Below are 23,871 nucleotides of genomic sequence, written 5' to 3'. Positions count from 1 at the left end.
AAACTTTCATCCGTGTCACCCATGTGTCCTCACAAAATCTTTCTTAAACTCCAACTATGTCCGTGTATGTTATGATCTGCTTGTCTTGGACACAAAACTTTTCACTGTATTTCGGTACATGTGACAGCAATAAATCAGATCAAAGATATCATCTAGCTACTGTCCTAAGGTCTACAGCTGGAATGGAGAGAGCCTGTCCGATAGTAGAGCTCGTTGACTTTGGATTTGGTTAGCAGATCCCAGGGGCATTTGTTGCTAGAAGGCTTCAACATGGCAAGTGTATCCAACACGGAGCAAGTTCATCCTCCCCAGCTGGACCTCCCACAGGACTAAGGATAGCAGGCAGTCTGGAGTAGGAAGGCTGGCTACGTTTCTAACATCGTGTGTGTAGACTTCTTGAAATCCAGTGTGTAGTTCCCTGCTGGTACCACTGTGTCTGCTTGTGTGATCTTGGCACCACTGCGAGGAACAAGTACCTGCATTGAGGTCAAAGTCCCTGGTTCAGCCATTGCTAACTGTTGGTGCTGAGGCGCTGATGACTAGGACAAAACATTGGTGATCAGCGCATATATCCTGCAGATTTTGTTGGTGTTTGATCAGCCTGTCAATGGGAACTCCATGGGCTCCCTGTGCTGCCTGGGACTGAGCAGGTACCTGGTGCCTGGCAATCCTTTGAGTGTCCATGGTTGGCATTTCTTCTTTGGCCAGCTGCATACACTATATATTCTGACCAGAATATGCTCCCTCCCATGTCACTGCAGCTAAAATACCCACTATCTGAGTGTCAGTATCTGAGCTGTTGGAAGGCACAGGAGGCAGCTTGGCTGGGCTGGGCATGGGGCTTTTCGCTCTCTCGCTCGCTGTCTCTCTCACGCCCTCTCTCTCGCGCTTTCTGTCTCTCTGGTAGAGGAGGAGACGGTCTTTAGGGCTGGACCTGTGACTGCCAAGATCATACAGTTGCCACGAGTATCTGCAGGAGACGAAAGGGAGAATGAGTCACAAATAAATGGTAAAAACTTGGGCATGTTAAGTACATACTGAAAGGCAGTAATGAGAAATTAGGACAGCAATGGGCAATATTTCATGGCCTCCAGGTCATGAAGGTCTCTGCATCACCAAATGAATGGTCATTGCTGTCACCTCCTTATAGGGAATGTTAGACACACCTCTGCTTTATTATGGGCCATTTCCTCCACGATTGAATCAAAGGGATGGATTGAATGAGATCAAAGTGGCTGGCCCAGTTGTTAATGCTGGAGCAGTTGGGGGTAAGTTAATGAGGTGTCCTGAACATTGGGTAATCAGTGCAAAGGCCATGCAAGGTTCATATTTTGCAGGAGTTGCGTGCTGGTGATAGTAAGTGAGGGAGGGTGTTGCACACAATACTGAGAGTGGTGGATCATGAGCTTTGCTGTGAAGTCGGTGAAGTAGCAGAGATAGAGACGGTGAGTGTGAGGAAGCAGAGACAAGATAGTGGCACCTCTGCTTGTGGTGCAGAAAATATTTTTGACCTTCTTGTGGCACTGCTGTGTGATCCATTGGATTGTAGATATCACATTGATTTGAGTGGCAACGTTAGACCAGGCTAGCAGGGTCTTTTTTCTCAGTTCTGAGGGACGAAGATGCCGCTCCTCTGCATGTTTCTATCCACCAGAATCTCCAGGTCCTTGCCTGCTTAGCAGGCTGTCAATTTTCCTTTGTCTGCAGGGTCTGGGGCAAGTTGAAAGAACCGTACAAGGCAGCTCCATTCTGCCTATACTTGACCAGGCAAGCACTGGAACGAGTGATTGTGGGATCTCAGTAGTAGCGAGTGTTGCTGGTTTTAGTGAGTGGTAGAATGCTATGAGAGAGGCATCATATGAGCATGTACATAGTTAATGAGGTGGGTTTGGGAAGTTCACGTGGGAAAACTTGCTGTGGCCTGTAGAGAGAGAACCTCTATGAAAATCCCTTGTAATAACCCATTTAATGCTCATGGAAAAGCACTAATTAATCTCTCTATGGAGCTTGCTGAGTATGAGCTCACCTGATAACAGGTTATGGCTTGCCTTACTGGAACTCATCACCTGAGCTCTATCTCTAGCAGAGCGAGGGATGGGTTGGCAGAACTGTGTCCCAGACATACTAGCCTGTGTATGCCATGATCAGTGGCTCTATTTTGGTGTTCAACTATAAATAATCTTTTCCAGTCAGGCTTTTGAGTTATTACATCATCAAAATTGTCACTTTGCTGATTTCTGATAAACTACATCCCGGTATGGTTTTGGTGATGTGCTTGTCACAGTGGAATAGCTGGATGTGTGCGCATTCTTTGATTTGTGGACGTGAAGCTTTCAGCAGCACTAAATGTATGAAAGTGAGGTGTAACTTTAAATGATCTCTTAAAGCATTTTACAGTTAATAAAGTTGTTTTTTTACATGAAGCATGACCACCCCAGAAACAAAAGTTAATGTGAGAAGTGAAAATATCGTGTGAGGGAGCTTGGAAGAGATGTTTGGAGCCCAAATCTTCATGAGATTGCATGGGAGTCCCAAACAAATGGTCTGACCAACAGATATGAAGAAAACTAGTTTCAGCTGTTTAGAGCTTAATGTTGGAATAAATAACTCTTTAGGATAAAATCACCCAGGCCTCGGTTCCTTTATAATTCCAAGTAATCTTTCTGCTTCAGGCCTTCACTGTGTCTGTACCATCCCAGCTTAAAAAGATCCAGAACTTGCGAGATAGACACACAAAGTATCAGCAGGTATAGGGAAAGGAGTACACCCTTACACACACACACTGGCATATATATCCTGGGTTTACCTTCTACTGGTAAGTACCTCCACTTCCGCCAGAACCACATTCTCAGACAGAATGGAGATTGTAATTGAGAAGATGAAGTGAAGGTAGCACTGCAACTGAGGCACCACAGCAAAGCCATTGGAAAGATTGAGGGGCAAAAGGGATCATAAATTTCAATAGCAGTTGGTTTCAGTAGACACCCATGGCTGATTTTTAAAAAAAATCTTCAAGGTAACCATGCCAAATCCTTAACATTCGTACACACTGCTTTGATCCCTGTTCTAAGAGGATGTTATGACAATATGCTATTATTATGCAATGTTGTGCATTGACGATCATCTCAGAAATTAAAAAGATTACTTGTAAATTGAAACAAAAAATTGGCTCATCTGCAAATAAGTGTGATTTTCTTTTCACAACTGCTGACTTTGAAAAGATTTGAGTGAAGATTCGAATTCAAGCCCTAATTCTACAGAATCTGATAAGTAAGAAAGGGAGGTAGAGAGGAAACAGAATGCAAGCTTATTTGCAGAATCATTAGCACAGGCTAAAAGAATGGATGTGGCCAATGACAAATGACCAATAAGTTAAATAAATAATATATTATTTTACTTGCGCTGCATCGTGTAATCTTCGACAAATCATTCAATCTTAACCTTTCTTAAAGGACAAATGTTTGGCCACAGAATTCAGTTCGGCACATCTGAAAGCTCCTTGTGTTTGATGTCTCCTGTCTGCGGAGACTGTTTTGTTTCTGCTGTGTGCCATAGGGGAACAGTGTGTACTAAACCCAAGCAGATGAAGCAGCCTCATGTCAAGCTGTTACAGAGACGAAGAAAATAAGCTGAATTGTAACATGAAGAGCACAGTGTTCTTCACGGTGTGCAAACTTAAAGCAAACCCTTGTTCCAGTGCTGTAGTTAATTAAAAATAGTTGACCTTTGTGTTACGCAGAGTACTACATTGAACAACACATCCAAGCTAAAGTCCTGCGCATACATTTCTGGACCTTCATTATACATCAGGATTTGTGCTTGCCTCTCTGTATCTGCCAGAGAGCTCACTAAGAGTGAACCTTGATCTGTTGGTTGTGTTCTATGGAATGGTTTTATTTATTTAAAACCTTCATGGAAATAGTGTGCCACTAATTACCGACGGCCGTCCTGATAAAGATCCCTTTATCCCTCCTCTTTTTACGCCAGCCGGCCATCCGCGCCAATATCTCGCCCCCTAACACCACGGACTCTGATATTTTTAAGCAGCTTCCTGTGCAGCACCTTGCTAAAGGCCTTCTGTAAATCCAAATACTATCATATCCACTAGCTCTCCTTTGTCTAACCTGCTCATCACCTCTTCAAAGACTTCTTATAGATTTGTCAAATGCAACCTCCCCTTGACAAAGCATTGCTGACTCTGTCCTATGTTACCATGCCCTTCCAAGTAGCCTGTGATTTCATCCTCAACGGTGGATTCTAAAATCTTACCGACGAACCAGGTCAGGCAAACTGGCGTATAGTTCCCTGTGTCCTGCTTCCCAATAGCTGTTTCTGAAATGGATGTGTTATATTAACCATTTTCCAGTTTTCTGGCACCCTCCCTGACTCCAGTGATTCCTGAAATATTACTACAAATGCCTGTACAATCTCCTTAGAACTCTGGGGTACAGTGTGTGTGCTCTGGGTGATTTACTATGTTCAGACCTTTCACCTTCCTCAGTGATGCCCACTACACTGACTCTGCACTGACTCTCTTGAAGATCTGGTATGCTGCTGGTCTTTTCCACTGAAAACTGATGCAAAGTAACTATTCATTTCCTCTGTCATTTCTTTGTTCATTAATACTTCTCCAATCTCATTTTCTAGCTGTGCAATGTCCAGTCTTGTTTCTCTCTTACCTTTCAGGTATCTTGTGTCTCTCTCTTACCTTACAGGTATCTTTATAAAAAAAAATCTTGCGATCTTCTTTCATATTACTTGCTAGTCTTATTTCCATCTTCTTCCCCTTTTTTTTCAGTTGTGCTATACTAGTTTTTAAAGGCTTCCTGATCCTTTGGATGCTCGCTAATCTTCAGCACATTGTATGCTTTTTTCATTTGCTTTTACACTGTCCCTAACTTCCTTTGTCAGCCATGATCATGCCATCCTCTGTTGAGTATGGTTTTTTTTATTTCCTTGGGATGGATTTCTGCTGTGGCTCCCAAATTGAGCCTCAGAAACTCCTGCCATTGCTGCTCTGCTGCCTACCTGCCAGCCTCCCTTTCCAATCAGGTCTGGCCAGCTCCTCCTTCATGTCTTTGTAGTTACCTCTACTTAATTGTAGAACTGTTACATCTGATTCCAGCTTCTCTCTCTCAAACTACAGGGTGAATTCTTTAGTCACTGACTGCTAGGGTTTCCTTCACCTTAAAATCCCTAATATAGTCTGCCTTTTACACATCACTAAATCCACAATTAGCTATTCCAAGTGATCTCTACCGTAAACTGCTCTAAAAATAATCTCATTGACATTCCACTAATTGTTTTTCTTGAGATAGAGTACAAACCCAATTTTCCCAGTCCATTGGCGTGTTGAAGTCACCACGGTTATTGCAAGAGTGCCTTTCTTACATGTATTTTTTATCTCTCGTTTCATCTTCTTCCCAAGATCCTGACTCTTTCTAGAAGGCCTCAGCAGAACTTCTTTCCTCTTTCAACCCGTTTTGTGGCACCCACGTGGACCATGACAACTGGATGTTGCCGCTCCCACTCCAAATTCCTCTGTTGTCCAGATGAGAGATCCTGAATTCAGGCACTAAGTAGGCAGTACCTTCAAGATTCTCAATCCTGGCCACAAAGAAGTGTCTATCAACCTAACTATACTATCCATGAATACAACTACGTATCTCAGTTTTCCCCATTCTTGAATGGCTCCCTGTACCACAGTACTATGGCCAGTATGCTCATCCCCTCCCCTCAGCCCCTGTTCTTAACTGCACACAGAGCAAGAATCTCAAGCCTGTTAGCCAAGCAGAAGAGCTGAGGCTCCTTCAGCACTGCCTCACTGATTGTCAAACCTGCCTAATCCTGACCACGGACAGAATTTGAGGAAGTCAATTTAAGAGGTGTGACTGCTTCCTGAGACAGAGGCCAGGTAACGCTTTCCCCTCCACAATGTGTTAGAGTGTTCAAAGCTATGGGCCAAAAAAATGTAAGCAAGAAGTATCACTTCCTCTCTGCACTGAATTCCCAAATCATCTCCAGATTCCCCAAACTATATACTTCTTCAACAATATATGTGGAAAATGTACTGAAGGACCATAGTGAGAATTTGGAAAGCTGTGCACTAAAGATAATCGTTGAAATGAATTTGAAAATGCCATTCTCATTGCTAATAAATAAAAAACATGGCAACCTGAACTTAGGCATTTGTCTAATTGAATTGATGATACTCATAAATCTTCTTTATTAAAATAAATGTTTGTTTTAAATACTGTATCCACAGCTGATTGAGGATAAGATTTAATGCAGAGAAGCTAGTGAGTAAAAATACTATCTGTGTTGTATCACGCTGACGGGCAGAATCAAGGAAGTAACTGAGATGCAAAACAAGCTGAGAGAATGCAGACTTACTCTAGTCACTGGCTGCTTACAGAGGGAGATTTGTTGAAGACAGGGTCTGCTTATAAAATTTGTTATTGGGAAGAAGAGAACCTACTTTAAAATGAAGCCAAAACATGAGGTCATTCAAAGGAAATCAAAAGCAAAAAATTTCTGAGCGTTCATAATACAGTTCAAAATAAACATAGAACATAGAACAGCACAGCACAGTACAGGCCCTTCAGCCCATAACGTTGTGCCGAACTTTTACTCTAAACCTAAGGACTATCTAACCTCCACCCTTACCTTATACTATCATCCATATGCCTATCTAATAGCCGCTTAAATGTCCCTAATGAGGCCAATTCCACTCCTTCTCCGGCAATGCATTCCACGCCCCTACCACTCACTGCGTAAAGAACCTACCTCTGATGTCTCCTGATATCCACTTCCTTTCACTTTAAAACTGTGTCCCCTTATAAAAGCTACCTTCACCCTAGGAAAATGTCTCTGGCGATCTACTCTATACCTCTGATCATTTTGTACATCTCTATCTAGTCACCTCTCATCGTTTGTCATTCTAAAGAGAAAAGCCCTAGCTCTCTCGACCTTTCCTCATAAGACCTTCCCTTTATTCCAGGCAACATCCTGGTAAATCTCCTCTACACCTTTTCTAATGCTTCCACATCTTTCCTGTAATGAGATGACCAGAACTGGACACAATACTCCAGATGTGGCTGAACCAGGCTTTTGTATAGCTGGAGCATAACTTCACGGCTCTTGAACTCAATCCCTCTATTAATGAAAGCTAACACACCATACGCTTCTTAACAACTCTATCCACCTGGGTGGCAGCTCGCAGGAAACTGTGAACGTGAGCCCCAAGATCCCTCTGCTCCTCCACACTGCCACGAATCTTTCCGTTCACCCTGTAGTTTGCTTTCAAGTTTGTCGTTCCAAAATGAATCACCTCACACGTTTCAGGGTTAAACTCCATCTTCCACTTCTCGCCCAGCTCTGCATCCTGTCAATGTCCCTTTGTAACCTAGAACAGCCCTCCACACTGTCCACAACAATGACCCAGCTTCATATTGTCCTTAACCTTGCTAATCCACCCTTCTACTCCTTCATCCAAATCATTCACAAAAATCACAAATAAAAGAGGACTCAGAACAGATCCTTGTGGTACACCAATCGTAATTGGGCACCATGTTGAATATTTTCCATCCACTAGCTCCCTTTGTTTTCTAAGGATCAGCGAATTCTGAATCCAGTTGCCACATTTCCCCCTATCTGAGGCCTCCTTATCTTCTGCATGACCCTACCATGGGGAACCTTATCAAACGCTTTACTTAAATCCAAGTATACCACATCCATTGCTCCATCTTCATCCACGTGTTTGGTCACCTCTTCAAAGAATTAAACATTGGTTAACAACACAGAATATTTTCTATCAGTGCCTAGTTTGTAATTCACATAACATAATCTGAGGTGGCTAAATAAGTTGAGTGAGAAATCATGCATGGATCCTGGGACAGAGGGCATGTGATTGTTCAGTTGGCAGGATTAAGGTGACCTGTACAGTGAGTAGCATTTTCTGAAGTGCTGCTAATTGCACACAATTCAAAGCATGTACAGTGATTAAGTTTTAACTTTTAAAAATTTAAGGCAATCAATTTGTTCAGATGTTTTATCCATTTTCAATTAGTCTGGGTGCATTCATTCTTGTTGAAAGGAAGACAAAAGCAACAAGATAACGTTTTGGGTTAGTAACCAAGAGGACAAGTTTAATTTTCTGTGCACAAAGGTTCAAATTTCACTGGCAGTTAGTGTAATTTAAATTCGGTAATTAAAACTGATATTGAAAACTAGTGATGTTGCTTGCAAAACTATCGTCATTTGTCATAAAAGTCCATTTCATTTCCTTGTGTCCTTTCGGGAAGGAAAACTGCTATCGTCTAACCTAGCTCCAAACTCTCTCAACATGGTTGGGTCTTAATCACCTGATGAAATGTCAAGCAAGCCATTCAGTTAAAGGGCAATTAGGGATCAACATCTAATGCCTAACTTGTCAGCAATGTAAATGGAAAAAAAATTGTAAAAAATAAAGCTGTAAAATATTCTCAAGGATACTGTTTTTGTAGCTACAGGAGTTGCACGCACCAATGTATAATTTGGTACTGTGTAATGGGACTTTCTGAAATTCTGCTAGGAAATAAGAGTAATGGAATGGGACGCATGATTATATGCTGCAATAATCTTGCAGTCGTCGTGTATGTTAAATCTTAACAACAGTTATCCAACCTGATTTACTACTTTAATGGTAATTTGCTAAATATAGATTTTAAGCTGAAATGCATTAGATTAAATGGATCTTTAAAACTAATGACAAGTGCATTCAAAGAGACAAAATGCCCACTTGTATTTGTGACGATTGTTTTTTTTTCCTGTCATCTTTGCAGAGTAGCGTAGAAAGGGAAGGAAGAGTACCTACACGTTACTGTTTTAATAATGCATTCATATTGTCATAGTTATTTAGGCAACAAGAAGTGGCAGGCTTAAATTACACAGTTAACATTGCAGTTCAACTTAATGCAGTTGTCAACATGAAATCATTACAAATGTACAACACAATGGACTAGTACCTAATTCATTCTTCACACAACACTACACATAGCCAAACAGATTATAAATAAGACCAGTGATTTGGTGCAGAGCAGCATCTCGTGACAAACCTATGAATTTCTATGATAATGGGAACTGCAGATGCTGGAGAATCCAAGATAATAAAGTGTGAAGCTGGATGAACACAGCAGGCCCAGCAGCATCTCAGGAGCACAAAAGCTGACGTTTCGGTCCTAGACCCATCATCTGAGAGGAGGATGGGGTGAGGGTTCTGGAATAAATATGGAGAGAGGGGGAGGCGGACCGAAGATGGAGAGAAGATAGGTGGAGAGGAGAGTATAGGTGGGGAGGTAGGGAGGGGATAGGTCAGTCCAGGGAAGACGGACAGGCCAAGGAGGTGGAATGAGGTTAGAAGGTAGGAAATGGGAGGTGCGGCTTGAGGTGGGAGGAAGGGATGGGTGAGAGGAAGAACAGGTTAGGGAGGCAGAGACAGGCTGGACTGGCTTTGGGATGCAGTGGGGGGAGGGGAAGAACTGAGCTGGTTGTGTGGTGCAATGGGGGGAGGGGACGAACTGGGCTGGTTTTGGGACGCGGTGGGGAAAGGGGAGGTTTTGAAGCTGGTGAAGTCCACATTGACACCATTGGGCTGCGGGGTTCCCAAGCGAAATATAAGTTGCTGTTCCTGCAACCTTCGGGTGGCATCATTGTGGCACTGCAGGAGGCCCATGATGGACATGTCATCTAAAGAATGGGAGGGGGAGTTAAAATGGTTCACGACTGGGAGGTGCAGTTGTTTATTGCGAACCGAGCAGACATGTTCTGCAAAGCGGTCCCCAAGCCTCGCTTGGTTTCCCCAATGTAGAGGAAGCCAAACAGGCTACAATGGTTACAGTATACCATATTGGCAGATGTGCAGGTGAACCTCTGCTTAATATGGAAAGTCATCTTGGGGCCTGGGATAGGGGTGAGGGAGGAGATGTGGGGGCAAGTGTAGCATTTCCTGCGGTTGCAGGGGAAGGTGCCGGGTGTGGTGGGGTTGGAGGGCAGTGTGGAGCGAACAAGGGAGTCACGGAGAGAGTGGTCTCTCTGGAAAGCAGACAGCGGTGGGGATGGAAAAATGTCTTGTGTGGTGGCATCGGATTGTAGATGGCGGAAGTGTCGGAGGATGATGCGTTGTATCCGGAGGTTGGTGGGGTGGTGTGTGAGAACGAGGGGGATCCTCTTTGGGCAGTTGTGGGGGCTGGGTGTGAGGGATGTGTTGCAGGAAATGCGCGAGACACGGTCAAGGGCGTTCTCGACCACTGTGGGGGAAAGTTGCAGTCCTTGAAGAACTTAGACATCTGGGATGTGCGGGAGTGGAATGCCTCATCATGGGGGCAGATGCGGCGGAGGCGGAGGAATTGGGAATAGGGGATGGAATTTTTGCAGGAGGGTGGGTAGGAGGAGGTGTATTCTAGGTAGCTGTGGGAGTCGGTGGGCTTGAAATGGACGTCAGTTACAAGCTGGTTGCCTGAGATGGAGACTGAGAGGTCCAGGAAGGTGAGGGATGTGCTGGAGATGGCCCAGGTGAAGTGAAGGTTGGGGTGGAAGGTGTTGGTGAAGTGGATGAACTGTTCAAGCTCCTCTTGGGAGCAAGAGGCGGCGCCGATACAGCCATCAATGTACCGGAGGAAGAGGTGGGGTTTGGGGCCTGTGTAGGTGCGGAAGAGGGACTGTTCCACGTAACATACAAAGAGGGAGGCATAGCTGGGGCCCATGCGGGTGCCCATGACCACCCACCTTGCCTGTAGGAAGTGGGAGGAATCGAAAGAAAAGTTGTTGAGGGTGAGGACGAGTTCGGCGAGGCGGATGAGGGTGTCGGTGGAGGGGGACTGGTCGGGCCTGCGGGACAGGAAGAAGCGGAGGGCCTTGAGGCCATCTGCATGCGGAATACAGGTGTATAGGGACTGGATGTCCATGGTGGACGCCCTCCACCTCCTCCAGAACTTCCAATACCCTGGCCCCCAAAACCTCATTTTCACCATGGACATCCAGTCCCTATGCACCTGCATTCCACATGCAGATGGCCTCAAGGCCCTCCGCTTCTTCCTGTCCCGCAGGCCCGACCAGTCCCCCTCCACCGACACCATCATCAGCCTCGCCGAACTCGTCCTCACCCTCAACAACTTTTCTTTCGATTCCTCCCACTTCCTACAGACAAAGTGGGTGGCCATGGGCACCCGCATGTGCCCCAGCTATGCCTCCCTCTTTGTAGGTTACGTGGAACAGTCCCTCCTCCGCACCTACACAGGCCCCAAACCCCACCTCTTCCTCCGTTACATTGATGACTGTATCGGCGCCGCCTCTTGCTCCCCAGAGGAGCTCGAACAGTTCATCCACTTCACCAACATCTTCCACCCCAACCTTCAGTTCACCTGGGCCATCTCCAGCACATCCCTCACCTTCCTAGACCTCTCAGTCTCCATCTCAGGCAACCAGCTTGTAACTGATGTCCATTTCAAGCCCACCGACTCCCACAGCTACCTAGAATACACCTCCTCCCACCCACCCTCCTGCAAAAATCCCATCCCCTATTCCCAATTCCTCCGCCTCGCCGCATCTGCTCCCACAATGAGGCATTCCACTCCCGCACATCCCAGATGTCCAAGTTCTTCAAGGACTGCAACTTGCCCCCCACAGTGGTCGAGAATGCCCTTGACCGCGTTTCCTGCAACACATCCCTCACACCCAGCCCCCACCACAACTGCCCAAAGAGAATCCCCCTCGTTCTCACACACCACCCCACCAACCTCCGGATACAATGCATCATCCTCCGACACTTCCGCCATCTACAATCCGACGTCACTACCCAAGACATTTTTCCATCCCCACCGCTGTCTGCTTTCCAGAGAGACCACTCTCTCCGTGACTCCCTTGTTCGCTCCACACTGCCCTCCAACCCCACCACACTCGGCACCTTCCCCTGCAACCGCAGGAAATGCTACACTTGCCCCCACACCTCCTCCCTCACCCCTATCCTAGGCTCCAAGATAACTTTCCATATTAAGCAGAGGTTCACCTGCACATCTGCTATGTGGTATACTGTATCCATTGTAGCCTGTGTGGCTCCCTCTACATTGGGGAAACCAAGCGGAGACTTGGGGACCGCATTGCGGAACACCTCTCAGTTCGCAACAAACAACTGCACCTCCCAGTCGCAAACCATTTCAACTCCCCCTCCCATTCTTTAGATGACATGTCCATCATGGGCCTCCTGCAGTGCCACAATGATGCCACCCGAAGGTTGCAGGAACAGCAACTCACATTCCGCTTGTGAACCCTGCAGCCCAATGGTATCATCGTGGACTTCACCAGTTCAAAATCCCCCCTTCCTCCACCACATCCCAAAACCAGCCCAGCTCTTCGCCTCCACCCACTGCATCCCAAAACCAGTCCAGCCTGTCTCTGCCTCCCTAACCTGTTCTTCCTCTCACCCATCCCTTCCTCCCACCCCAAGCCGCACCTCCATTTCCTACCTACTAACCTCATCCCACCTCCTCGACCTGTCTGTCTTCCCTGGACTGACCTATCTCCTCCCTACCTCCTCACCTATACTCTCCTCTCTACCCATCTTCTCTTCTCTCCATCTTTGGTCCGCCTCCCCCTCTCTCCCTATTTATTCCAGAACCCTCACCCCATCCCCCTCTCTGATGAAGGGTCTAGGCCCGAAACGTCAGCGTTTGTGCTCCTGAGATGTTGCTTGGCCTGTGTTCATCCAGCTTCACACTTTATTACCATGAATTTCTATACTTGCTGTATATAGCGCAATATGCTACCCAAAGCCTAAAAATGTTTAATGGCACTGAAAATGATTCTTTCAGAGGGGATTTGAGTGATAACAAATCACTTGTCCTGGTTATAAATAATCTTGAGTCTACATTGTGGACTTGTTACCTATTGATATGCTCAATGTTCAGTTATGTTGCAGTGTTGATTTTCCAGAAACAAAAAGGATGGAGGGAGAGACACTGACCTTAATTGGCCTCCTGTTTCCCCTTACGTAGCCTGATACCACATTACCAGCCAAGCGTCTAAAAATTAGCGTTGACAAAGTAGATCTCTAATCCACTGGCTATCTGCAGTAGCAAAAAGATAAATCCCACACAATTCCTTTTTCATGTTTTCTGCCCTTTATGTCATTTTCCCTCTTTTTGTCTGGAAACCAATGCTGGGTTATGACTCTTTGGACACTTACTACTCTTCAGTATATTACCCGAGTGGACATTATTTGTACGTGAACCTAAACGGTGAATGTTGCCAATCTATTTGGCTGTGAAGTGTTCTGGGTGGACAATATCGGTGCGCAGTTAGCAAGTAGATAGCAGTTAGAGAAGACCTCATGACTAATTTTTCACTGTGCTAGTATGGATGCATAAAACAGCTTTAATAATATTCATTCTTCCTTAACCAAGGCTTGTCAGGATGATTTGGCTGCATGGAATGCCAACCAATGAAATCGTGGGTAGTTGTAGATGTTCATGTTGCCTGGACAATCACGTGCAGGACCTGTCTCCAGCTATAAAATCTGGTGCTCTAGTTTTTGGAACTTGAGCAGCAAGGGAAGCACTGTAGTGTATCATCAAAGTTGACAAATAAGTGGATAGCATGTTAAACGAAGTGCTCAATCTGAACATTTAGGAACACGAAGGCAGAGAGTGATTGCTAGACAATCTAGAAAGATCGGGCAGAGGGGACAACAGTCTCTTGAGACAATCTCGCTCACGAACTGGTTAGTTGTTTTGGGTTTAAAGGAGGAACGATAGTTTATCTGAGGAATGTAGCAAGACCAAAGTTAGTGGCAGCACAAGTAGCTTAGCTGCACAGGTTGGCAGAAATTGAGTGGAAAGGCATTTGTTATAGGCAAAACACTAGATAGATATCTCTGTGGTATAGATGTCACTGGGGAAGATATGTTGTCTCCCTGATGCCAGGGTCATGGATGTCATAGAGCAGCTGTACGATATTCTTTTGGGTGACGATGAAGAGGCAGAGACCTGGATCCACTCTGCACTAGCATAGGCAGAAAAGAGGTGCTGAAAGCAGAATTTAGCTAACAAGGCAAAGATTGAAATAGTGAGCTTTAAGGAAATTAATAAAACAAAAATCATTCAAAGAATGTGGCCATTGGTGGTTAGTGCAAAAATTATTTTCCATTACTAATTGCTTGGGATTGCTATGGTTTGGAGGCACATGTAGGCCAGAACAGGTGACAATGACAGTTGCCTTCCCTAAAGGGATGAATAAACCAGGTGGGCTTTTACAACAAACAATAATAGTCCCTGGTCACCATTTGAACAGCCATAATTTTTAAAAAATTGAATTCAGGCTTTGTCATCTGCCATGGTAGGATTTGAACCCATGACCCCTGAACATTAATTTGGAATCTGAATTGCTGGTCTGATGACATAACCACCTTCTCTTAGGTCTCTGATTGTTGTGTTATGTCCTCATGCATACAGAAATGAGATGATTGAGCGATTGAACAAGTAGCTGGAAAAATTATGATCGAGGGAAGGCTTTAGATTTCTAGGGCATTGGGACTTTCTGGGGCAGATAAATGGGTGTATGTCCCTGGGTTCACAGTGTCCTTGAAGCAACATTGTAGTAATAGTTGCTGGTGAAGCACTAGAATGAAGAAGGATAACGTAAGTGGATTGGTGATGTGCCGTAATCGTTCTGAGAGCTTGTCACTTGTTGAGTTCCAATATTGTTGGACCTGGAGTGCTTATGGCTGGTGTCCATGGAGCATGCCCTGAGACGTAGGGACAGAACAGTGTCTCAGTGATCAGCACTGCTGCCTCGCAGCACCAGTGACCTGGGTTTGATTCCACCCTGATGACTACCTGTGTGGAGTTTGCACATTCTCCCTGTGTGTGCCTGGGTTTCCTTTGGGTGCTCTGGTTTCCTCTCTCACAGTCCAAAGATGTGCAAGCTGGGTGCATTGACCAAGCTAAATTGCCTATTGTGTCTAGGGATGTGTAGGCTAGGTAGATTAACCATGGGAAATGCAGGGTTAGGGGGATAGGGTAGGGGGATAAATCTTGGTGGGATGCTCTTTGGAGGGTTGGTGTGGCCTGATAGGCAAAATGGCCTGCTTCCACTCTGTAAGGATTCTATACTTTTGTATTGGTCATCGGTATCCAATATGGAAGTATCCTGATGCATTACTGCCACAAAGCTCGACATAGCCCACATTGCTCAGGCCACTTTAAGATTCTACTGTTTGTTTCTTTCTTTACAGAGGAAGGCACAAGACCCTGGTTAAGACAGCATCTGTTTTGCTTCTCTGTATTTTTAATTGTGCACTGAAATAGGAAAAGAACTGTGTAACAACCAAAGGTTATTGAGAGATTATTGCACATTTTGAAAGCTAGTTACCTAAAACTCATTAAGTTCCGTTTACACTGTTGTTTGTTCAAGCAGTAGTCAAAGTGTTGTTTGAAGACAAACTGGAGCTGAGGGATGTGTACAAATCAAGAATCAACTAGCAACAAGTGGTTGATTGGTTTGTTGATGACCAGGCCTTCAGCCTGCCAATGCTATGTGTTTGGTTTCCAGAGAACTGAATAGCTTGAGGCTGCTGACAGGATAGTGAGAACCATATCACCTCTACAGCCTCGGAAGCTGTGTGACAGTAAAGGATATTCTATTCTGATTTCTGAAGTAAAAGGCACTTTAAGCCTGAAGAAAACAGTTCAATGCTCCCTCAGCAGTTGCTGTCACTTTTATAAGTCAGAGATATGTATAGGTGTGAACCAGTTATGCTGTGCCCCTTGCAAACAAATGAATACATTCCAAAAAAGGAGGGCCAAGAAGTAGTCCCCAGATCAGCACAAGAATAGGCACAGTGGCTCGTGGTTAGCACTACTGCCTCACAGTGTCAAGTTCCTGGGTTCAATTCCACTCATGGGCAGCTGTCTGTGTGGAGTTTGCACATTCTCCCCATGTCTGCATGCATTTCCTCCAAGTGTTCTGGTTTCCTTCCACAGTCCAAAGATGTTCTGGTTAGGTGGATTGACTATGGTAATTTACCCATCATGTCCAGAGATGTGTAAATTAGTTGGATTAGCCGTGGGGTAAGTAGGGTTATGGGGTTGGGTGGGGGTGGATCTGGGTGGAATGTTCTACAAAGGATTGTTGCAGACTTGATGGGACAAATGCCAGCTCCCACACTAGAGATTCCATAACATCTCAACAAAAAATCATTGCGGCACATTGCGTAAATAGGGACCACTCTGCTGCTTCCCTAGACTTTCCCTTTTCCCATGACATCTTCGTTTTATTTTCCTGTGTATGTATATGAGGGATTTATAAGGGGGTTAGAATTTTAACTAGTGTATGCAGACTATTATTATTATTTATAATAATTGGTCACTCCTGTTAAGTACAGAAGCCTGGTCTTTGCTTTCTGTCAACCTGGGTCCAAAAGATGGGTAAATTTGTGAATTCTACATACTCTTTAAAATCTTTAACCTTCATTCTGACTCTGGGAATAACAGAGTTAATTCGGGGCAGACTAACCAGGGAAGCATTTGCAGTCTCCCTGAAAAATTAACATGCAAAATTGTCAGTGTATGATACTGAAAGAAATACATAACAGTTAAAAATAAGTAATTTTGGAGAAATTAGTGGGACTGAAAGCTAATAAATCAGCAGGAGCCAATGACCATCACCCTAGAGTATTTAAAGAGTTGGATACAGAGGAGTAGGTTGGTGATTATCTTTTAAAATTATGCTGATTCCTCAATGGTGCCAAATGTTTAAGGAAAGAAAGAGGGAGGAAACAGGAAACCAAAAACCTGCTAGCTTGATGCCAGTTATGTGGAAAATGCTCGAATCTCCAATAAAGAAAATGATTACTGGTTTTCAAAGTTTTATAGTAATTAGTTTAAAAATACTGTGGTGTGTTGAAGTGGTATCAATGCACTCTCTCTCACTCCTCTCCTCTAAAAGCTATTTTCTTTCGTCCAGTCTTTGTCGTTTTCAATATACAGTCGAGTAAATTCCCTTTATTGTGGCTTTCATCACGCAGATTGTTAGTCATTAAGCTTTCCCTAATCACTAGGTTTATGGTCAAAATCATTTGCAGTGCCATGTGTGACTGCTCTTTTGAGGCCACCTCACTCAAATTCCAACTCTATGTCAAACCTAATTGGTACACTAATCAATATTAGTCACAGGTAGATTTCTCTGTGATAAATATTGATTCAAACTTCAGTTCGGTACGAAAAATAAATAAATTGGTTTTGATTTGATTCTTTCAGTGGACAACTCCTTTGTTGTGGTTATTTTGATCTTTAACTTTGAAGTAACTTTGTAGTTAATAAAATAATGTGTTGATTTTCTTTGTAGTATTCCTATTATTTGTCTTGAGTTTCTGCCCATGAATGTAATTCACTGTCATGAAAAGCTAAATGAGTAACCTATTATTAGCATAGAGACAAGAAAATCTGAGACAATTAGAATTTTCTGGTCAGTTTCATATACCTTATTGCTGACTCACTAAACTTCAAGCTGTACTTGAATCATTAAAATTGCAAAGTCCTACGGAAAAGTTATATTCATTTTCCAAGGTCATAAGAAGTACTCTATGCACTCAAAACAAAAGCAGTTACTGCCATGTGCAAATATTTTACAATTACTCCTCTTTCATCTGCAGTAGTACAGCAAAGTCATATCTTGCCACCATAAAAGGGTCAGTACATTTATTTTTCAGTAATTATCCTCTCTGGCTCTCAGGTACAAGTGAAACTGTACCATAAATATATTCAAATGTTTATTCAGCACCACTTAGCTTAGCGTTGCAAATTTCAATGAATGTATTTTAATGCTGTAGATGTATGAGTTTCTGTTGTTTCTACCATTAATGTAAAGACTACTAACTTAAAAAAAACATTGTTCAAAGGGTGTAATTTTGAAAAGGCTGCTGTTGTATCCTCTCTCACATTTCTGGATTAATTGTTTTTTATCGTGCACTTTCTTGCTGAAGTAAAGGTTTGTGAAGAAAAGCAATGTTAGGACATGGTCCATGTATAAATCCCAATGGGAAAATTAGTTGGTGGATCATGTGTGGTTTCCCGAGTAGACTGAAAGTCATTCGTCGGAATGTCTAATCACCAGAGCTTTCAAACGAGGACTGTGTTGCAACTTGGCTGTGGTGAGAAGACCAACACCTCTCAGATAGCTCGTGAGCATCTTTACTCTCAGCACCATTTCACAATGCCCTCTAAGAAATTGTGGCATGCAAGAGACCATTGCGTACTTACTGGAAAGTGCAGTTACAAAGAAGTGCTGGAAAAAGATGCCGTTCTTTTTCTGGAAGTACCACCCCAAACAGCTCAATGTCACAGGACTCTTCCCAGGAACACACAGATACCAACTCTGGAGGAGAAGCATCACCAAAAGGACTCTATTTAGTCTGTCTGAAACTTGTTGGTCCTTTGATGCTAAGAGTTATCTTCTATCCAGAGTTTCTGACAACACCAAGGGGTTGGTAACTGAGTACAACATCTCAGGCTTTGTTCTTAACATTCGGTGTTTATCATAATTATGAAATATAGTGCAAATATACAGAGGTACCTTAAAGGGCAATATGTTCTATGGAAAAAAAAGTTGAATTTGACCACACTGTCTGCAATGTCGAATTTTAAAGTTTGTCTAAGATATATGCTAAGATTTTATGAATAAAGTTTAGTTTTAGTGAAAAAGTGAAATAAATGGTGTTGTCCTTAGCCAGGACAGCTGAATATGTCAGGGGAAACCTCAGCTTTTTGAGTTTTAGGCGATTTTCACACTCATCAGAGAAAATCAACTAACATTTACAATGTGTACAATATTCCCAGGCACTGGATGACACCTGGTGACTCCAGCTCACTGCTTACTCCTCTAGGCCTCCAGCTTGAACAGCAGTCACCAAATTCTCAGGGCACACTCCACAAGCCATAACCACGTCCAAAGATATGGGCATCTGGCATGTACCCGTCTAACTACACACTCGCGGCACATCTTTGGCCTACTTATAAAACAGTTCCGCATTTGAAGCGACACTTTGGAGTGCACTCTTCAGCCCATTTTGACTACGCCAATCATTGAGCACCTTTTCTACCCGAACCTCTTTTCCAGTACTGGGTATGTGGCCTTGTGTGCTATGGCACTTCAAGTGATCATCTAAATACTTCTCAAATATTGTGATGATTCCTGCCTCTGTCATATTTTCAGACAGTGAGTTCCAGTTACCCACTACTGTCTGGATGAAGTCTTTCTTCAATCCCCTCTCAACCTTCTGCCCTTCACTTTATTTCTATGCCCCTTTGGTCATTGATCCCATTATTATGGAGAAATGGTTCTTCTTATTTATTTTATCTATGTCTCATAACTTGTGCACTTCAATCAGATTCCCCTTCAGCCGCCTTTACATAAAGAAAAACAACTGCATCCTATTTCATCTCTCTTCATAGCTGAAACACATTATGCCAGGTAACGTTCCTGGTGAATCTCTTCTGCATGTTCTGTAGTGCAAGCACATTCCTTCTGTAGTGTGGCAACCAGAGCCGCACACTGAACTCAATCTGTGGCCAAGCTAATATCTTGTGCGTCTCTATTAAAAATTCCATGCTCTTTTATTCAACATTTTTAATAATTGACTGAAATTAAATTCAAAGCCAATTTATTGGTGAATAAAAATCAGTGCTATTAAACACTGATCTGATTACACAAATGAAAAGATCAGGTCAATGTTTTTTTATTTTTCATGCAGTGCTTGCTTGAAATCAAGTTCTCTCTCAATCCACTGGAGTAATCATTGATCAATTCCACTGCCAGACAAGATCTCAGACTGACTCAGCAAGTTTATGCATTTAAGTAGCTGAGTCACACAGACCAGAGATGTCCAACGTTCAATTTTCAGTTTTGTTGAGCTGGCTGATTCAGTAATTCTTCATATTGGGAGGAAACTTCTTTGAAGCTGATCCCACTCCTCTGCTGTGACCATAAGTACAAAATGGACTGCATTTCCACAATACAATTTATTGCTTACCTCATAATAGAAACAATTCAATGCCAAATGGCCACTTAGATGAACTGTAATTATGTTAGGTACGTGTGATAGGTGAAAGTATCCTACATGCAGCGTTAAGCATAAAAGATAATGAACAAAAATCTATGGTGCAAAACTAAATGTAAGGAAACAAATACAGGCTTATATGATTCAAAGATAATTCTTCACATCTTGTACTATTGAAGTATGTGATGACATTTCCATTTAATACAAAACAGTAGACTGACATTGGTTATCAGGTGAACACTTAGTATGTGCTTGTCAAATTTCTGTCTTATTTTAACAGGCATGTTAGCTCATTTAATATAAATGTTAATAACATCATTAAAATAGTGGGAATAAGACTTCAACATGACTGTTTTAAATGTCATTTCACATAGTATCAGATCAGGAAATGATTCTCTAATTGGATGCTGCAAAATAATTGGAGATTTGGTTTGCTCTTCTCAAACTATTATTTCAAGAAAAGCAAACCAAACTTTCACTGTAATGTTTGGAATGTTGTTCTGACAACTGATTAAAATCTTGAGGTAATATCAAAATTTTAACTTTAATTCCAAAATGTGTAGCATATAAATTCAGTGCTGTCGAGCAAAGTCCTATGTGACACTCAATATCTCCCCAATAAAGTGTCAGGGAAACTTCAAACAGAGACAACAGCATAACTGAAAATAAAACAAATGTGTGGCTGGTTTTGGGATGCAGATGCCGGAGGGGTGACCAGCCCAGCTTGTCCCTACCTCCCACCTATGCCCTCCTCCCACCTCAAGCTGCAGCCCCATCTCCTACCTACCAGCCTCATCCCACCCCCTTGACATGTTCGCCCTCCCTGGACTGACCAATCCGCTCTCTACCTCCCCACCTACACTCACCTTTACTGGCTCTACCCCTGCCTCTTTGATCTGTCTGTCTCCTCTTCCCTATCCATCTTCTACCTGCCTCCCCCCTCACCCTATTTATTTCAGAATCCCCTCCCCCTCCCCTATTTCTGAGGAAAGGTCTAGGCCCGAAACATCAGCTTTTCTGCTCCTCTGATGCTGCTTGGCCTGCAGTGTTCATCCAGCTCCACACCTTGTTATCTCTGATTCTCCAGCATCTGCAGTTCCTACTATCTCTGGATTTGAGAGCTAGTGTGCCGAGAAGAACCATCTACTCGACACACCTTTGTTGCAGGCAAGAGGACTTCTATGCTTTGGGCATTAGAAGGCAGCTAGATAAAAAGCTAATCAGAAAGAAACAGAAAAAGGACTATTTACACTGAGTGTTACTAGCTAGCAACTGTCAAAGGAAACCGGACAGACAGAATTCATCAGCAAAAGCCAAGAATCCTAAGACTCCAATTTTCAAAGCTCCACTATCTACTCTTCACAAACAGAGAAACATGTTGTTTTAAGTTTATCTTTTTTTGGATTCCCTTCTTATTTCTAATCTGCGGTGCACTATTAATTCTTTCCTTGTTTAGCAACTAATAAACTCACTCTCTTTTGTTAACTCAACAATGCCTGGTTAATTTGGCTCCTTTTAAGACGTAGTCCAGTTGTATCTGGGGAGAGAGAAGCCGAAACAGACACATTACGTGTCCAATAGCACTCTCCTTCAGAACCCAATTTCAGTTCCAAAAAAGGTTCATATCGGACTTAGAGTCATTGAGATGCACAGCACGGAAGTAGACCCTTCGGTCCAACTTGTCCCTGCCAACTTGTCAGGTATCCTAAATTAATCTAGTCTCATTTGCCAGCATTTGGCCTGTATCTCTCTGAACTCTTCCTATTCATTGTGTATTTTGATTAATCTTCACAGTGGTTCAAGGGACAGATTTCCAATAACATTTCAACTTTGAAAGACTATTTACATATCTTTGCTCTGGACCTGAGTATCATAAATTATTTTTTTCATTTAAATAACTTTTTGAACATTCTGGTATATGACAATGCAAGAAACTGTGCAATAATTTCTCACTGGAGACGCAATCATGAAAAATGTTATTATCTGTAATTCAATAGTGCCCTTTGCTCCATTAACCTGTGATATTTTAAGAGTAATTAAAAATACCCTAAGTTATAAAAGCTCCAACTTGTTAAGCTGCTGGGTGAGGAGGGAGGAACTGACTCCCTTCTTGAAACTGCTCTTTTAACCTCACTCCCTTCTTTATTTACCTGCCTTCTGAGTTGAATACAACAATTTTAATTGAGAAAAGCATCCCACACTTGTGGATGTTTTCCTCCTAGATTAAATGAATTTACTTTAAAAGAGGCCAATTTAACCAGTCTTTACTTGAGTTAACAGAACAGAGAGTCTATTAGTAACTAAATACAAGAAGAAATAATAATGGGATATCTACATGCATAATAAAAGCGAGAAATGAATCTAAAGTAATGAATAAGAGACATTGCTCAGTTTCTGAATCATTCATGAAGAGTAGATAGCAGAATGTTAATGGGAGATAATTGGTCTAGGCCCGAAACGTCAGCTTTTGTGCTCCTGAGATGCTACTTGGCCTGCTGTGTTCATCCAGCTTCACACTTTGTTATATAGCAGAATGTTAATGATGGGTTTTGAGATTCTTGGCTTTAGAGTTAGTTGAAATTCTTTTATCTTATTTACTTTTCTTATTGGCTTCCTGGCTAGCTGGCTTATAACACTGAGTAGTGCATAATGCAGTGGTGAATAATGAGTGGTGCTTTGCCTGTGACCTTAATGACACACTAGCACTCAAACTCAGGCTATTACACAGGTACCATAGCACACTGCCACACACAAGTAAACCAGCTCACTAGAATCCTCGATAACAAAGTGTGGAGCTGGATGAACACGGCAGGCCAAGCAGCATCTTAGGAGCACAAAAGCTGACGTTTCTGGCCCAGACCCTTCATCAGAAAAGGGAGATGGGGAGAGGGTTCTGAAATAAATAGGGAGAGAGGGGGAGGTGGACTGAAGATGGATAGAGGAGAAGATAGGTGGAGTGGAGAGTATGGATGGGAGGTAGGAAGGGGATAGGTCAGTCCAGGGAGGATGGGCTGGTCAAGGGGACGGGAGGAGGTTAGTACGTAGGAAATGGAGGTGCGGCTTGAGGTGGGAGGAGGGGATACCTAACCTGTTCTTCCTCTCACCTATCCCCTCCTCCCACACCAAGCCGCACATCCATTTCCCACCTAACCTCATCCCGCCCCCTTGACCTGTCTGTCCTCCCCGGACTGACCTATCCCCTCCCTACCTCCCCACCCATACTGTCCTCTCTACCTATCTTCTCCTCTATCCATCTTCGGTCCACCTCCCCCTCTCTCCCTATTTATTTCAGAATCCCCTCCCCATTCCCCTTTTCTGATGAAGGCCAAGGCCCGAAACATCAGCTTTTGTGCTCCTAAGATGCTGCTTGGCCTGCTGTGTTCATCCAGCTCCACATTTTGTTATCTCGGCTTCTCTAGCATCTGCAGTTCCCATTATCTCTGATCACTAGAATCCTCCTTCCACGAGCAAATACAGACCTGATACTGAACTGGTTTTTAATCCCTGTTCCTACCCATTCCTGAAAAGGAAACGCACAAAGCTTTATCTCAATTCTTTTATCCCATCATATTCATAGTCAGGGATAACTTCCAGGAGATTACTGTTCAGTTTGTAGTGCATTTCTTACTTTTAATTCCATCAGTTTGAAGCTCTCTTGATATCTCATTAATTTTGACATTCCGAGTCCCTCTAACTCGGGACAAACGGTGAACTTACACCTGAAGCCTTGGTTGTCTCAGTCTTCTTTTTAAAAAAAACACGTGAAGATTAAATCTTGATATGTC

The 23,871-nt window shown here is 43.3% G+C and overlaps 1 protein-coding gene across 1 annotated transcript in view; it reads right to left on the bottom strand.

The window, feature by feature from the left end:
* Positions 1-684: 684 nt before the first annotated feature.
* Positions 685-23,871, bottom strand: part of LOC132210978 (uncharacterized) — a 94,644-nt gene continuing 71,457 nt past the window's right edge. Inside the window, exon 2 of the transcript XR_009447243.1 lies at positions 685-970. The gene's annotated coding sequence lies outside the window, so the exon portion shown is untranslated. The remainder of the gene's footprint in view (positions 971-23,871) is intronic.

Source organism: Stegostoma tigrinum, chromosome 25, assembly GCF_030684315.1.
Source record: "Stegostoma tigrinum isolate sSteTig4 chromosome 25, sSteTig4.hap1, whole genome shotgun sequence".
Classification (NCBI taxonomy): domain Eukaryota; kingdom Metazoa; phylum Chordata; class Chondrichthyes; order Orectolobiformes; family Stegostomatidae; genus Stegostoma; species Stegostoma tigrinum.
The sequence above is the reverse complement of the archived record's forward strand: the minus strand, read 5'-3'. Positions and strand labels throughout refer to the sequence as shown.